We start from the raw sequence: 17,825 nt of genomic DNA, 5'->3' as shown, positions 1-17,825 counted from the left end.
AAATGTTTGAGTCAAATGGCATTAAAATTAAATAAAAGGGTTGGTGCAGGGCAGTGGGAACAAAGACTCTATACTATGACTCTATACAACCTTATAATGTAAAGGATTGTCTAAAGAAAATGGTAGCAAAGTTGCTCCAAAGAAATCAACCTAAATAAAGTTGTGTCACTAGCATTGAATTCGGTTTCTTAATGAGTTAAATGGAAAAGGGGGGAGATGGGGTGGGAGAGGACCTGCTGTGCTGTCTGTGCAGGAGAGAGCTCCCTGTGGTCCAAGCCAGGGCCAGCGGGTACCAGCTCCAGCTGGGATGGGATTTTCTAGGGTAGAGCAGATGATTTTACCACAAACACCTAAGCAGGTGAAACCACTCAGCAGCTTCAGAACGCACACCCTGAGCTGGGCTGCACCACCCACACCTCAACTCACACCTCCCAACCCCAACGGGCTGCTCTATTTTGCTTTGGGGCAAATTTGGGAGGAAACTTCCAAAGGGGTTTTTCTAGAAAGCAGATGTAAGTGGCCCTTTTCCCAGCTGGTCTGGGAAAAGATTTCTTTGGAGAAAAGTGGAAAAAACCTGTTCATTTAGCAAGCAAAGTATTCACAAGTATTAAAAAGATGAATAATATTAAACCACAAAATTTCTCGCTGTTTGGAAGAGATGGCAAATTCAGAAAGTCCTTTTTGTGGGGTGTAGCTCAGCTTGTTTAGTCTTTTGTCAGTCCCTCCTGGGCTGGAAAATGCTGTGTCCTGGGCCTTAGTGGCACACAGGTAGGAGCTCCTGGTGTTTTTCTGGGTTTTTGGTCCAGAGCAGGGCAGATGAGTTTCAAGAAAAAAAAAGTCACAGCCTGGGGAACTTCTCTGCTTCAGTTAGCTAAAAACACCAACTAAAAAGCAAAGGAGAGTTCTTTCTTGCTCTCTGTGCTACAGACAGTCCATGAGAAGGAATGCAGGAGAGCAAGGGGAGATTCTGAAAACAAACTGCATTCTCTTTTAATTCCCCTTTGCTTTTGGACCCAGTCTTAAAGGTGCAGAACTCAACATCCACCATAAACAGAACAGATTGGGGATACAAACCTCACATACACAGTCCCTCTAGGACAGCTGCCATTCTGCCCCTGCTGGGACCAGCCTGCTGCCCCAAAAACATCCTGACAGCTCCCACACCCAGCCCTGCCCTTGTGTCTCCTATTCCAGGCAATGCCAAAAGGAGGAACCCCCTGCTGCAGACAGTGCAGAGCAGAGCCCCCCATCCACCTGGGCAGTGGCTGCACAGACAGCAGCAAAACCCTGCCAGCTTCCCAAGGGGATGCAGGCTTCTGCATGCTTGCCAGAGACTCAGAAACAGGGATATCTGCTCTGCAATCACCCAAACCTGGAAGTGGAATCTTTCCTTTGCTTACTACACAATGGGGAGGGAAAGGAGGAGAGGCTCTGGCTGCAAAGACCTTTTAAGGAGGTTGGTTTAGCTCCCCTTTTCTACACTTTGAGAAGATCAGAGCAGCAAGGCAGGGTGCTGTGCATGCAGAGATGGATTATCTGCTGCTGGCTCAGCCCAAGGGTCACACCCTGCTGCTCCCCCAGCCCTGCTGCTGCTGCCTCTCCTGCATCTCTGAGTAACAGCTGCACTTCTGTGATTTGATGGATTGTTCACCAGTAAGGGGAACATCTTTAACATTCTCTCCCCAGTACAGGATTTGAGAGGATGGTGCTTTGAGAGATCACCTGATTGCCAGTGTGTTTTTTCTACGCATCTAGTCTCACCAGAGGCAAAAGCTCTGCACAAACCAAACTGCTGTTTAAGACAGGCAAGAAAAAAAACCACTTCTACTCCACTAACCAGTAATAGAAAGGGTGGGGGAGATACAAAGCAGGCAGTAAACAAAGCATTTCCGAGCACGCTCTGCTAACCCACCTAAATTCTAGTAACGCCTCTTCCTCTGGCAGCCCAGAGACACACCATGAATGCCTGCCAAGCTTCCTCCCCACAGAAACCTCACAACAGAGCCTCCAAAATCGCTGTTCTTCACCATTCACGCAGGGCAGTCAGGGGCTCAAGAGTGCTGAGGCTGAAATATGCAGCCCAAGGACCAAGAAACCTCCTTGAGTTCCCCAGCTAGGAAACTGGTTTTACTCTTCTGTTTATTCACTGTCTTTTGCTTTTCCCATCTGGAGCTTTCTGCTGATTTACTGGGAGGAGTGTCCTCTAAATTCAAGACCCACCTGGCCAAGCTCTCCCGCCCATGGAGAGAAGAGGTAAGAGAAGAATTAAGCAGTGAGGAGGCAGCAGTGATATACAGGTATTTCTGGTGGGCTCAGCAACCTCTGGGAGCCAAGGGGGATCCAAGGGGGATCCAAGGGGGATCCAAGCACTTGCCAACAAGAGACTGATTCTTTCACCACTGCCTGGAAGGCAGACCATGGCTACCCAGGCAGTGCAGGCCTTGCCTGGCTTGCAAAAATCTGCCAGCTTTCGAGTATGTACAATTTATCCTTCATAGCATAGGATACACTTTCAGATTTCCCAGATTTCTCTGGAGCCAAGTCTGGACAGCACCAATATTGTGCTTGCCAGGTGAGGAGGGCTGGAAGCTGCACCTCTCAGGCTCCCAACCTGCATCATTTCACACATCCAAATCTCCCTCCAACTTTCACGTTGGTGTCACAAAGGTCTGGTAACCTCTCACACCAGAGTTCTTGCTTGGGGCTTTCCATTTGCTTTTGTTGTCACATTCTAACAATTAGCCCTGCTGCCAGCCAGGGTGGCTGACTGAAGAATGAGAGTTCAGCTGAATGTCAGGTGTGGGGGGAAAGTGTGAAACCTGCTACCAAAAAGCTGTGACATACTTCAAAAACATTTTTATCGAAGGCAGAAAAAGAGGACACTTCTGGGGAAGTGAAAATGGGGTGACTCATTGGCGTCAGCTTGAAGCAGAAACAATCTCTCAGTTTCTGAACGAAGGCTCAGAGACATCACTGGGTCGCTCTAAGGGGATGAGCTGTCCTGTGTGGGCACTGCCTGCACCAGCCAGGAGCAGTGTCTGACACCATGCACTCCTCATTCCTCAACACGCTGAAAGGCTGCAGCATCTGCAGCCCTGTCCATCAGAAACCCTGCCAGCAGCTTTGCTTTACTAACTTCAAAATTCCATTTCTGCCTGATAACATTTTTCTACCAAGGTGAGCGGCCTCTGGTTCTACCTCTCTGGTCCTTGGCTCTCCAGCCAGGCTCCCTACTTTGGTTCAGTAACAATCTGGCACAGATATTTCAAGCCTGACTTACATCAGCCTCAAAATTGCAAGAACAGTTCTGTGAGTCTTTAGCTCTTGGTGGGAATCACAGTTAAACCCTTGCTCTGTGTTGCTGTATAAAAACAGGCTCCAGAAGCACCGCATTTGCCCCAAAAGTCACATTGCACTGCCTGGGGACCAAAGGAACAGCTGTTCTCAGTACCCCACACCATCCTGCACACCCTACACAGCTCACACAGCTCGTCTGCATTGCTGCATCGATCTCGTGACTTCCCTGCATTTACACTTCTGCCTTTCACAAAGGTTATTTATTACCGGTTTTTGCTGAGAAGAGCCCTTGGTGGCAGAAGGAAAAGAACTGCCTGATCTGATCTGATTCCATGGTAGAGGCAGATTTTCTCACCAGCCAGTGCGGGCAGAAAGCCAGGAGTGATCTTGGGGCAGGAAGGAAGAGATTCTTGTTGAAGCTGAAATTTAACAGTAACGTCTTTTACTGCTCACTTCCTTTCCTTGCTCATTATTCTGCTAAGTGGAAGAATGCAGCTGAGACCCCAATACTACTCCCCCACTGACAACTGAGCAATCACGGCCAATAAAGTCCTTTATTTCACCACTCTGAAGATGTTTCCTGTCACATTCTGGACGCTGACCATGGCAGGCTGGAGTGCCCTGGGGCTGCTCCCTGTCCCCTCTGCCAGGCCCAGGGGCCAGAGCAGGCTCAGTGCCTGGGAGGAGCAGAGCCACTGCTGCACCCCTGCTCTCTGCCACTGCAGCTGCAGGGCTCCATCTCACACCGTGCTTACACTCACAGTGCCACCGGGATTTTAGACTGGGAGCGGTGCGATTTCGGTTTTGTTTTGAAGGAAACAGAACTTTGAAATATGTTAATGGGGAAATAAACTGGGCACTAATAAAAGATAAGTGCCTTTAATAACATGACTGAAGTTCTTTCTTTTGCTATTTGCCTAAAATAGGAGATATTTGGATATTTTTGGTAGGCAGAGAGCAGCAAGGGACGGTCTCACCTCCTGGCTCCTGTGGGGATGGATGTCTGCAGCTCAAATGCAACAACAGATACAATAAAACTGCTCCAGATGCACACATTTGGGTTTTGGTGGGGATTTTTGTTTGCTTTTTAAGATTCTTCTGCTCTCATCTCTCACATCTATTTCAGTCCCAGCAGGAAATTTTCAGTAGAGGCAGATCCTTTACCAACTCCCTCGCTAGGCAAAGCACAGTGCAGGACATGGAAGCCCTGCAAGGAGCTCCCCTGTTCTCAGATGCTCTGCTCCTGCTGGGCTGCCACAGGAAAAACCAGCTGGACACCCACTGCCTTACCCCAGTGAAAGGGAAGTGAGTCCCACCACCTGCCTGCCTGACACAGGCATCCTAGCCTGTCAGCATTCCCCACAGGTTTTCAAAAAAATATAAAGATTTAACAAAATAAAATAAAATAAAATAAAATAAAATAAAATAAAATAAAATAAAATAAATAAAATAAAATAAAATAAAATAAAATAAAATAAAATAAAATAGAGAGAGAGAGAAAAGGCCTCCCACAAAGATGTGAGCACAGCAGAAAAAACCCTCTGTTTCAGAAAGGTAAAGGTTTCCCAGAGTTTGTATTTAAAGGATCAACCCAGATTTGGACTGTGCTGCTGGTGACAATTTATCTACATCATCATTGTGAAGCAGATTTCAAGTGAAAACATGGAAACCAGTTATGATATCCAACCCATCTCTCGTTACTTTGGGGTTTTTTTTAATCAATTCACTTGGGCTTTTATTTGCCAATAAATGCCAGGCTGACTTACTTTCACTGGTGTATTTCAACACTTCACCTCATAAACACACATCCTCACTTCTCCCTTTACCTTCCCTTGAAACATTTCCCTATTTAACATTCTGTTATCTTTATTTTCCTGGTAAAAGTGATGCAAGGAGGGCTTGACCTTCTGCTTTCACACGGGACTGTGTTTGGCAGAGGTTAAAGAGTGTGAGTCACCTCTGGCCAAGGTTCTTCACTTCCAGCTGCACCAAGGCACAGCACGTCAGATGGCACAGACAGAAGAAAGAAATCACAACACCAAATTTTTGTGCAGTTCAAACCTCCACCCCCACTGTGCTGGCAAAGGCCCTGACAAGTGCAAAAATTTAAGTTTTTTTTTAAGCTGGTGTCAAAAGAGGGACACAGGGTGTTGGATCCCACAAACCTGGGATTTTTGAGCTTTCTGTGCTTTCTGGCACTGACCCCCTGAAGAACACTGCTTTTGACCTGAGGCCTTGGAGAAGGCTCCAAATTTGAGTGATGGAATTAAAATCACTGGTGTGTAGTTAAATAGAAGAGTGTGATTTCACATGGTGAAGGGTTTGGAATTTGAGGTTTTTCTAGTATAGTAATAGTTATGGGACAAAATGGAGGATTTTGGGTGGTGTCTCTTTGGGTATTCATCTTCCTTCTTCATGGTTTCAGGTAGTAGTTTCTGGTTGGACAGTCCGTGCTGCACTGAAGGTCATGAGAATTTAGTTATTGGGTTAAAAGTATAAATAATATAGGTGTTGATTCTCTATTGGGCTGTTTGGCTTTAAGACACCTGGTAGCAGCTGGATTCATCTCCATTTTGCTCACTTCTAGCAGGTGGCTATAGAAGTGCTGCTGAACATTCTGTACTTTTGATAAGATTTAATAAACAACCAAGCCCAAACACAAGAAAATTCATTTTCTTTGTGTATTTTTTAATCCTGGCTCTGAGTGAAGACAGAATAGACTCCTGACAAACCACTAATTAAGTGGTGCAAAACCCCCGCCACCATTACAACAGGGGACACTCAGCTCCCTGGTGCACACACACTTTGTCCCTTGCTTTTGGCTCTAAAGGTCCTGTGTCCCCAGCACAGGCCTGGCCTGCCCCCTGCATGGGTCATTCCTGGATCTGCACTGGAGCCAGCCCACAAGCCTCCCCTCTGTGGAAGGATGCATGGGGAAGCTCTGGTAGACTTTCAGGCTCATCCCTGATGCAGTAAACGGCCTCCCTCGGCTCCAGGTGTGCATTTACCTCCCCTTCCTCTCCAGACTGTGTCTGGAAATCACCCAGCCCAGTGCCACTTCTCATGCCCAGCCACTCCCAGGATCCTGCTGCAAGTCTTTTTGCCTCTTTCTGCTGTGGCAGAGGAGACAAATGGGGGTACAAGGTCCAGAGAAAAAACAGGCTTTAGAAATTGCTGTTTGGGTGATGACACTTCCTAGAGAGTGAACTGAGCAACACCTTTATCTTTCAGAGGCTTTCCTTCCTCAAACTGCTCTGTTTCATCAGAACCTGGTGCCTGCCAGGGTCACACAACATCACCACAACATTGCCAGCAGACAGTCCCACAGGCTCCAGCTGCTCAGTAAAACCACCCTTCCTCCTCTGCCCCCATGGAGGAGGAAGGGAGGCTCCCATGTCTGCAGGGTGACTTTAGTTCAGTAATTAAATGCTTCGATATTTGCAACCCAGCCTGAAGGCACCCAGTGCAGCTCCCAGTGAGGCAGCACAGGCACCACAAGAATTCCCATAAATGCAAACGAAAGAAAGAGAAATTAAACAAAAAAAAAAAACCATAAAAACCCTCACCTGAGAAACAAAAGCCAAAACAACACACAAAACAAAAGAAGTCTCTACAAGAAGAAAGCTAATCTATCTACTGTCTGTAGAAAAGGTGACTCATGATAAATTCTTGGGTGTGCACAGATCTGACCACTAAACAGGGAAATAAGAGGGTCCTTAGGAAGCTATTGCTATTTCCATCAGCCATTTGGACTTGCCCTTTCCAAGTCTGGGGGATCTTTTTTCCCTTCTATTATCATCATCATCAACATCCTCTTTAAATTATCCTCTTTGCAGCTCTCAGAGGCAGCTTTTGGTGGTCAGAACTTGTGGATGATACAATTCCCCCAAAGATGTCTGCCCCAGGCCCCTGGCATGTAGTTTAATAGTTAAGGTCTCCTAGGTACCAAGGTTGAGCTCAATTCCTTAAGAATTTGGTCACTCTCCTATCACTTTGGAAGATAATTGGTTAGAAATTAGCTTGTGTAATTGTTCAGTTCACCTTTAGAACTTTTAACTTAGATTGGATGCTGTCATTTATATAACTTTCTGTTGGTTGTAATTTCAATCCTCCTTGAACCTATAAATATGACTGACTCCCCTTTGTCTCTGGGGACCTCTGCTTCACCACCCTTCACAGGAAATAAAATTCTTGTGGAACGTGTCGTGTAAAGAACCTCTGGTCTTTCTCTGCTGGCTAAATGTGAGCTGCTGAGAGTTTGCTGATCGATATCAGTACTCTCCAGTCCTGGTGAAAGATCAACAAGAGGAAAAAAACAGTTCACAAGAACTGGCTGCTGCTACTGAGTTATCCTGACCAGTGCTAAGCATCCTGCCACAGCATGGATCAATCATCCCAGCCCACATTTTTGGTTTGTTATCAACTACAGCAAAATTTATCTGGTAGAAATAAAAAAAAAAAAAAAAAACAGTGAAAGCAAGCAAGCAAACAAACAAAAGTTAAAAAAAAAAACTTTTCTGCAGGAAGCACACAACTTCTACCTGTCTCTTTGGCTCTGTCTCACACTCCTTTTCCTTTTCTTTTTTAAGAATAAGCATTCCTAACCTAAAGCCAAGATGAAATGGTCAGAATGTATTTTATTTATTACGAACAGGACCAACAAGTTCAGGGATCTTTTCAGGCTGCTCTGTGTACCTACAGCCCCAGCTGTCACACTGGAGGTGTGCTCATGCTGACAGCCTGACAGCCAGGACATTTCTTTTCTCTGGTGACTTTGTGCTGTGCAATCCCCTTTCTTGCTGCAGGTTCTGCTGCCCATGCACCAGATGCTCCCCTGATGCTACAGATTGTGGAACTGCTGTGAGTCAGGGGCACAGGAAAGAAGAAGCAGCAGCAAACAGCACAAACACCTGGCAAACAGCAGCACTTGGCATGCAAGGTAAAAACACATTTTATCTTCCCAACAGGGTGAATTCACAGACAAGGGCAGGAGGTGCCAGAGCTCTTCCTCAAGCCTATGTTCACCTCCTTGTCATTAAAGATGTTTCTAAGCAATGCTGATACAGGTGGTTGGGACCTTGGTTTGATGAAAATCCACTGTTTTCTCTATAGCATTTACAGCAAATTCTGGTGCAGCTTTACCCCTCTTCCCAGTGCAGCAAACACCAGTCTAACCCCTCCCAGTGTGGGGCCAGTGGGGTTTCACAGGACATTAATTACCCTCTGCTCAAGCAGACACTGAGAATTCAATGTTTTGTTGCTCAGTGAATCCCTTCACCATCACAGCTTGATAAACCAGCCCCCAGCTGGAAAGTAGTGTCTTGAGTTACAGTATGGGATGTGATCAAAAGTATCTATTCTATCACCATCTGATGAGACCAGGTGAGGCAGTGATCCTGATCTCTGTGGGAGATATTCTGCTAATGGGCCATCCACTGAAACCAGGCAGGGCATTGTTCTTTATCTTTTCACAACCCATCCTTCCTCCAGCCAGTCATTTTCTGCTAATGGCCCATTGAGTCCCACTGTGGGACTGATAAAATTACTGCATCCCATTGGAAGTTGCTCCAGCCAGGGGGAAGAGCCCAACATTTCTTACCAAGATAAAAACAGAGGTTTTGGGACACTAAGGGAGCCCCTTTCTCCACTGGACTCCAGAGGAAAACCGGATGATACAGAAATGATACAGCCAAGCTCACAGCTTTTTTTAAATTACAGTTGGAGGTTCGTTTGAAGTTACTTTAGTTTTGGTTACAATGGATTATATTTTTGTTGTTGTTGAATATTTTAATACAAGATGACCAATCAATAGTTCTCTATTACCTATAGCCTAACATAACTGCTACCATCACCATATTCATGTTACTATTTTCCAATCACAAAAAGTTAGTATGTTACAGCTTAGGCTAGAAGTTGTTTTTTCAGTTTTTTCTCAGTGGAAAATTCTGAGATCTTTTTTTTTAATTGCAACACTGGCTTTCTTGTTTGTCTATGAAATTTTTTTTTGCTCGGTAAAAACATCTTTTGTTTGAGGTGGATGTTTTTTTACTCTGAGTCATAAAAGCCTCTTCCAACGTATTTTACCTTTTAGCTTCTTAGTTATCCAGTAAGAGTGGTTCAGCAATTCTTCTCTTCTACATCAAAACCTGCTATCACTTCTTTCTTCACTTTCTTAATCTGACCTTTTTCTTCTCTACCTTGTGCCAGAGTAGCCTGCCTTTGATCAGCAAAGCCTAAGCCACCAAATGGTTTGTTTCCAGCACATCTGGCTCAATAAATGACACATATATGAGCAAATAAACACAAATATCAGTAAATTAAGGAAGTTCAATCAACCAGAAAGCTGTCACAAAAAAAGAAAAAAAAAGTTTCATTTTAAGACAACGTTTAAAGAACAAGCCTCCATGAGTGATCCTCTGTAATTTCTAAAATCCTGGTTTGAGGAGAAATATTGTGGACACAAACCTCAGTCTCCAGTGGAGAAGTAAATAGTGCATCAGCTGGAATAAAGAGAAGGTAACTCCTTTTTCTGCCTTTTCCCCTGTGCTGGTGACAAAAAGTAGGGGTGTGACAGAAGAGGAACAGAAAGCATGTACATATCTAGGGAAGACACAGCAGACATGCAGCATGCAGTCAGGGAAAACAAAATAGAATTACTTCCTGATGCATTAAGCTTTAAAACCAGAGAAATGAGGAATTCCCCATGACTAATAGCATGGGTAGTTGACTATAGATATTTTTTTTGTAATAAACTGCTTTTCTTGAACTGCCAATCCTAAGATGTTCTGAATGAACTTGAAGGTTTAGTAATATTCTCCACATGGCATTGACAAACTAAAAGCAGACTTTTCTTTTTCTTTAATATAGTGATTACAGAATTACAGAATCACAGAATTACAAGGTTGGAAGAGACCTTTAAGATCATTGAGTCCAACTCATGTCCTAACACCTCAACTAAACCAGTGCCACATCTAATCTTTTTTTAAAGACATCCAAGGATGATGACTCTGTGCTAAGCTGCCTTTTCAAGTGTCTGAAGAAATTTCACTCTGGGTCTTTTGAACTCAACCATCTTCCCTCGCTGGTTGTCAGAGCTCAGATTTGACTCTGCCACACTGTATGAGTGACCTCTGTGAACTCCTGGACCCCCCTCTCAGCACAGAGCTCCTCTTTGTGGGCAGCCAGAGAAAACCTGCAAGTGCCTGAACTCACCGCATGAGGAGGAGCCTTGCACAGAAATCAGCCTCTCACCCTGCAGCTCACCTCCCCACCCAGGTTTTTCCAGTTCAGGCTGCTAGGAAGCAGCAATCCAGCTGTGCCCACGCTGTCCCAGTCCCTCTGCTGCAGTGCTGGCTGTCTGCAGCCCCTGAGCCCAGGGAACACTGGGTTTGGAGGGTCTGGAGCTCCCCTGCAAGATGGAACACCATCCTTGCCATGGCAGGCTGGAAAACTACCTGATGCTTCCCCAGGCTACTGCAGCCAGTGGTTGAGGAGCCTCCCAGAGCAGAGATTGTTTATTGATATAAAATGGCCCACCAGGGACATTTCTGCTTTCCATGAGCAAACAGAAACACGTACAATTAACCACTCTGTCCACATCTGCAGCATGTCCCTGCACCTGCCAGAGCCTCACACCAGGCACAAAAGGGACCAACAGCAGCCAGAGCCCACCAGGTAAATCCTGAGCTGGATCCTGCTCTGGATGGAAAACATCTGCACACAGCCAGAGCTACCAAAGCTGAAGATTGCTCTCCAAATGCCCAAGTTATGCTTGTTCAGCCTTGCACTGTAAGCTTGAGCAGTGTCAGACACTAAAGGGGAACCTCATCTCTGTCTGAGACTAACTCCAGTATGCCTGGGAGAGGAAGGGAAGAAGGGGGGCTTAGAAACAGGGAAAGGTGTTTGGGGCAGATTTCTGCCTGCCCAAACGAGAGTGCCTGGGAACTTGAACCTTTGCTTGGATGTCTACAAAGACATTTCAAATCACTCATTCACAGTATGTCTAACATATTTGGAAGAGAAAAACAGCCTAAAACCTGATTTCCTAAATGTTTTTCCTTATCCTCCTTTATCTAGATTCTTTCCTCCCACAGCTGTGGAAGTAGCTGGGAGACCTCAGCTCACATCAAAGCCAAGCAAAAGGGATTTGGGGGAAGAGGGGAACCAAAGTTGGGATTAAATGAGAGGGAGGTGGAAAGGAAACACAAGTGTGAAGCAAACTAGCATTAGTGTCAGAACTGATACATTTGAAATGTTCAGTTCCCCTAAAACACCTTTGTGCTCACACTTTCACTCTGCTCACTTCCATGGGAGAAGGAATGGGAAGCAGGGTCTACCCTTAACCAAGAAATATCGATTTCCCATTCTGCTTCAGGGGGCTAATCTAAAAAAAGAACAATTCTCAGAGATATTTTTCCACCCCTTGTGATTGGCCAATAACCCAGAAAGTTCTGCTTCAGCACAGCTTACTCTGACCTCCAGATGACACTAGGCAAAGAAGCATGAAGAAAATTACATTAATTCTTTTCTGATCTCTTTTTTCTTTTCTCCATTTTTTGTCGCTCTCTCTTGCTGGATTTCTTTTTATTGAATGCAGTGATGTGTGGGGAAACTCCTGACTTCAGTCAGCTGTGGCCAGTGGTGAGATCAGGGAACTAACCTGTGCTAAAGTGGGTATGGAGTGAAGCAAGCAGTCTGGGGTTCCACCCCCTGGGAAAGGGCCCCTGTCCATGGGCAGAAAATAAGGGAGGGCTTGTGCCAAGGTAGGAATTTGTGGGATTACACTGATTTGTACTCCAAGTGTGCCAGCACACTGCTGTGCCCCCCTCAGCAGTAACACACATTATCCAAGGTGCTTTGTAATGACCTCAGTCTGCATGTGAGAGCACAGACTTGTGGAAAAGGCTTGAAGAGACCATCAAAGTAAAGGCCAGCCCAAACATTCCCATAGGAAGCAGAATTTTGTCCAACCTGCTTTGTATAACTCCTCCCAGGAAAGGGGTAATTCTAGTTGCATCTGTCTTCACCATAAGAAAGGTTTATTTGCATTTCCAGGCAGAGTATTTCCAACTGCAGTGTGAATCCATTATTTCTTTTCCCATTTGCAGTGGATATAGTAACTATTTATTTCCTTCCCCTTCACAGCTACCATTTTTGTATTTTAAGACCTGTTTGTGCCCTCCCCACCCCAATATCTGTGCTGTAAATACTCTCAGCTACTTCTGTGCTTCAGATGTTGCTTACTATGTTTGCCTCTGTTTTGTAGGCTCCCTCTTGGATTGAGCTGGGTCTTCCTTCTTTTCTTTTCCCTTCCCTTCCCTTCCCTTCCCTTCCCTTCCCTTCCCTTCCCTTCCCTTCCCTTCCCTTCCCTTCCCTTCCCTTCCCTTCCCTTCCCTTCCCTTCCCTTCCCTTCCCTTCCCTTCCCTTCCCTTCCCTTCCCTTCCCTTCCCTTCCCTTCCCTTCCCTTCCCTTCCCTTCCCTTCCCTTCCCTTCCCTTCCCTTCCCTTCCCTTCCCTTCCCTTCCCTTCCCTTCCCTTCCCTTCCCTTCCCTTCCCTTCCCTTCCCTTCCCTTCCCTTTCCCCAAGACTGAGTATAGTTCTTCCTACAACCTCAAACAATTTATATCCTATAATCACATTGGCATTTTTCCTACAACAGCATCATCTTCTATTTCATTTCCAGTCATGGTCCATGTACAATCAGTTCTAAGCTGCAGATCCCCTTTTTCAGATCTGCAGCACATCAAGCTCACCCATACCTCACATTTATGCTCATAACTATTCCTATTTATATGTGTAAAACTTTGTACGTGTCTTCCTTATTCCAAATCATTTACCCAACTTGTCAACACTATTTGAAATACTAATTTTGCATCCACTGTCTTGTAGACTTGTTCATTCATTAAATAACTAATGACACTATATACAGAAGTAAGTCTTAAGTTAGGTGACCACAAACAGAGAAGGAATTTTCATAACATTTCTAATAATATAGGGAAATATAATTCGAAGAGTGTGTTCATACAGTCATAAACTATAGCTATTTTCTTTGTAACCTTGTGAATTACACTAATCCCTGTTAGTAGACAGCCTACACAAGTATCTGGAACCACTACTGCTTTCTATGCAAAAAATCTTTTTTTTCACCAATTTCTTGACTGTAAGTTGTCAGAGATCTACAGGAGCAGCATGAAGGCAGAGCTGGTGCTGCCTTTTTTCTGAGAAGGACACCTCATGCAGGGCAGGATGGCTCTGTTCAGTGACCACACTGAGCCTTCGTGTTTAAGCAGGGCCTGATGAACACATTCCCCAGGCTACAGCTGCCCTCTGCTGTTTAGCACAGAGGAGCTCCTGAGCCAGGCCCAGCGCACCCTGAGCAGGCTCTGGAGCTCCATCCCATGGTGTGCAGGCTGCAGCTCCATCCCCTGAGAGAGTGGGGCTGCCCTGGCAGCATTCCCACTCCCAAATCCACTCTGGAGGAGCAGCAACGCCCTGAGCAGGGGCTGGACTCTGAATCGCACAGGATCACACTATCACCACCCTGGAAGAGACCTTTAGGATCATGGAGTCCAAGCCAGCACTAACACATCAACTAAACCATGGCACTGAGTGCCACATCCAGTCTTTTTTAAACACATCCAGGGATGGTGACTCCACCACCTCCCCAGGCAGACAATTCCAGTATTTGATCATTCTTTCAGTAAAAAAACCGTTTTTCTAACATCCAAACTAAATTTTCCTTGGTGCAGCTTAAGGCTGTGTCCTCTCCTTCTGTCAATTGCTGCCTGGGAGAAGAGACTCAGGCAGGTTATGAGTCCCCTCACCAGCTGAAGTATTGGGTTTGCATGGCCAAGCTCTGGCAGGGTGGGAGCTCCAGGGGTGGTTTCTGTGAGCAGCTGCTGGAAGCTTTCTTGGTGCCCAGCAGAGCCAATCCTGGCAGCTCCAAAGACAGATGTGCTGCTGGCCAGGGCTGCTCAGTCAGAAATGGGAACAGCTCTGGGAGAGCAGATCTGAGAAGAGAGAAAAAAAATTATTGCACAGCTGTGGCCAGAGAAGAGTGGGGTGAGAACGTGTGAGAGGAACAGCTCTGCAGGCAGCAAGGGCAGGGAGGGAGAGGGGCAGGAATGTTCCAGGCACCAGAGCTGGGATTCCTCTGCAGCCCAAGGTGCAGCCCAGGGTGGGGGAACTGTGCCCCTGCAGCCCTTGGAGGGCCTGGGGGATGCAGAGATCCACCCACAGCCCCTGGGGATCCACAGGGATGCAGAGATCCACCCACAGCTCCTGGGGATCCACAGGGATGCAGAGATCCACCCACAGCCCCTGGGGACGATTTTCCTCTGGCCCAGGATATTTAAGGTCATCTTCACAGCCAAAGCCCCTGTTTGCAAGGAACAGAACATTCTTGGTGCATGTGTGTGAGGTGCTTCCTGGGCTCAGGCAGGAGTCCAAAAGCACAGGATTTCAAGGCAATGATGCCATTCAATTCCTGCATGATAACCTACCTTCACAAATTTCTTGGCCACTTCAGTACGATCTCTGAACAACCACCCTAATTTCAGCAACCACCCTTCCCACCCAACACAGGCAGAAATGGGGTTTATTCAGAGCAGCCTAATACAACAGCACAGTGGATTTTTAAACAGAGGCTGCTCACATGCCTTCATCCTACCCCAAACAGGTGAGGCATTCAGTCTCTCAGGACAATCCTGATTTGTGGCACAAGAATTAAGGCAACCCACCCTGCAGAGAGCTGGCTAACCAGCACACATTCAGGGCCTCTCTCTGGAGCCTGTGTCCACTGAAATTCAAAAGTTGTCATCTCAGGCTGGTATTTCAAAAACCAAGACTTCTGTCCTTTAAGATTTTTTTGAAATCTTAGCTTTTCTTTGTTAAAAAAATTTAAATAAAATAAATAAATAAATAGGAAAAAAAATGTTTGCACTGATTATGTGATGGTTTCTGCAACTCTAGCTGTAGTACATTCAAGAGGTTTTCATCTCTTTGAGGTTTTTCACTTTCCTGCAAATTGCTTTTTTGAGCCCTTTTATGTTATGTGGCTTTTCTCTACAGACTATTTATAGGAATACACCTGTGCTAAAGGGAAGAAAACTTTCCAGCATTTCAAGTAAATGTCTAGCACTCAGTTTGAAATGCAAAGCTAGAAGATTATCCATGTAAGTGGTGTGATTATATGCAAATGAAGTGCAGTTTTTATTTCCAAAGCCTCTCTTGTCAAACTTGTGTGTGAAAGCACTGGGCTATGCCAGGCAGCCAGAACAAAGTCAGTCATATCAACTCAGCTAGGCTAACATTACATAGCAGAAGGAATTAACACCACAACATCTCTGCACACAAAATAGGATGAATTCCACTCTCAGGGAAACAAGTCAGAGTGCTTTTCTCATTGGAGAGCAAGGTGGGCTTGCAACACATTGTAGCATCCAAGACTCTGAGACCAGATAAACTGATTATATTTTAAACATTAATCATATCTTGATAGCAAGGGCAGATAACTGACATGCAAAGGGGAAACAAGGTACAAGTGATTGAGCTTATCCCATTACTGTTCTCTCCAGATTCCAGATTCAAGGATAGCAAATTCTCTTCAAGGCAAAGACCACTTCTGCAGTGGAATAAATAAGAAAGTTTGATCAGTTTCCTTTTCCATAGGAGGACAGACAAAACCATGTCTTCACAAAGGACATTTTTGTCTGCAGCATAAAATAAAGTTCTCTCTCTCAAAGGTCTCAAAGACTGGCTATCTTACTGAAATAAAAAGTGTTCAGTCAGGACAGATAAGGAGAGATGAGAACAAAATGAAGCTGATAAAGTAATCTGCATATGCAATGTAACAATTAAGTCATTATAGCAGTGCTTACACAAATACATACACATGTATTTTTTCATATATAAGCATGGGGAAGGAGGACACCACACCAAGGAAAAGTCAAGATCCACTCTGATGCCTCTTGTCCACTTCATGGGATGCCTTTTCTTTTGTCTTAAAATTAAGAGCCAGACACGGTTAAGGGATAAAGGATTTTTATGTCAGTATTTAATAAGGAACCTTATAGTGCAACACTTTGCCAAGGTGGAGCAGGCTGAGATTCACACACTCAATCGATCGCAAATACAATTTCATAGACCTTACAAATTAGCATATCTAGCAAAAATACCTTAATGAGAGGCTTGAATGGTGTGGTATTCCTCCATCCCAAAAGTATTCTTCCCTGGATGGGCCTAATTCTGGTTTACAGGATGTGTTTTAGGGGGGCCAGCATTTCCAGCCTCCAACTGCGAGGCCTTTAGGACATTTGGTCCTCTGGCTTAGCAGAGTACCAGGACTGTGCTAAGCTGTCAGACTTAAGGAGTTACAAGCATACAGTTTAAGGACACTGAAAATACATAAAAGGTGTATAAAAGAAAAGGCAAAAAACCAGCATGGCACCACGTGGAGATGAGGTACCCAAAGATGGCACTGTCGAGCAGCAGTTCTCCCACCAGCACCACTCAGAACTGAGATGCTGAAGTAGATGTGGGGATCCCTCCCATTGGAGTCAGCCTGACCAGTATTCCAGGTCAGGTAACCATCACCAAAGAAGCCTTATATCCCAACCCCAAATCTTGGGAGGCATTTGTTAAAAGTTGTGGTGACCCCACAAAAAAGTGACAATGGGATTGCCTGTGTTAATACCTCATACATATTCCTAAACCTCATTTCCCAGTTAATTATCACCACCCTCAGTTCCTAGAACGTTTTCCCTTTCTTGTATCCCCACTGGCCCTCATTTGATGCAGTGGTCCACCCAACCTTCCCCACTGAACCCTGCCTTCCCTTACTCCACCTCTGCACCACTTTCCCCCATACCCATTGGACCCTAACCTCAACTCCACCCCCTCTCTTGCCCCATATTTATACCCTGGACCTCCCTGTATCTTAGTCTTCGACCACTGGCTCCTAAAGAGATCTTGTCCCCTTGGTTAGTGTATTTGGATTTTTGGGCCCTGTCCCACATTTACAGTAATTTCACGAATACAAGCCGCACCATTTAGACCAAAATTTTGGTGGAAACCCGGAAGTGCGGCTAATACTCCGGGGCGGCTAATTTATTAACAAAAATGTGATATCTGCCCTTACCTGGTACTGTGCCAGTCCTGTCCCGAGCCAAAATGGTTTGAAATCCATGGTTTCCCGTTGTTCCAATGATGAACCAATCAGAGAACAGTTTATTGCCTGCCTGTGGATGGCGGCGTTACTGAGGGGCGGGGGTTGTTATCGGGGTGAGTTCCCTCAGCGCGTTCTCTCGGCAGTTTGATAAAAGTGTGTGATATTTCTCTGTACTTTTTAAAGTGTTTTCAGTCCTGTGCGGCTGCGTGGCTGGCTGTCCTTGTGCAGCTGCGCAGCTGACTGGGCTCACGCAGAGCGGGGTGGGGGGTGGCGCTCGGCTCACGCAGCTGAGCGGGGTGGCTGTGCTGGCATGGAGATGCGGCTCCGCTCGGAGCTCGGCTGCTCACCCGTGGGGCTGAGCG

Source organism: Catharus ustulatus, chromosome 10 (assembly GCF_009819885.2).
Source record: "Catharus ustulatus isolate bCatUst1 chromosome 10, bCatUst1.pri.v2, whole genome shotgun sequence".
Taxonomy (NCBI): Eukaryota; Metazoa; Chordata; class Aves; order Passeriformes; family Turdidae; genus Catharus; species Catharus ustulatus.
This window is presented reverse-complemented; position numbering follows the sequence as displayed.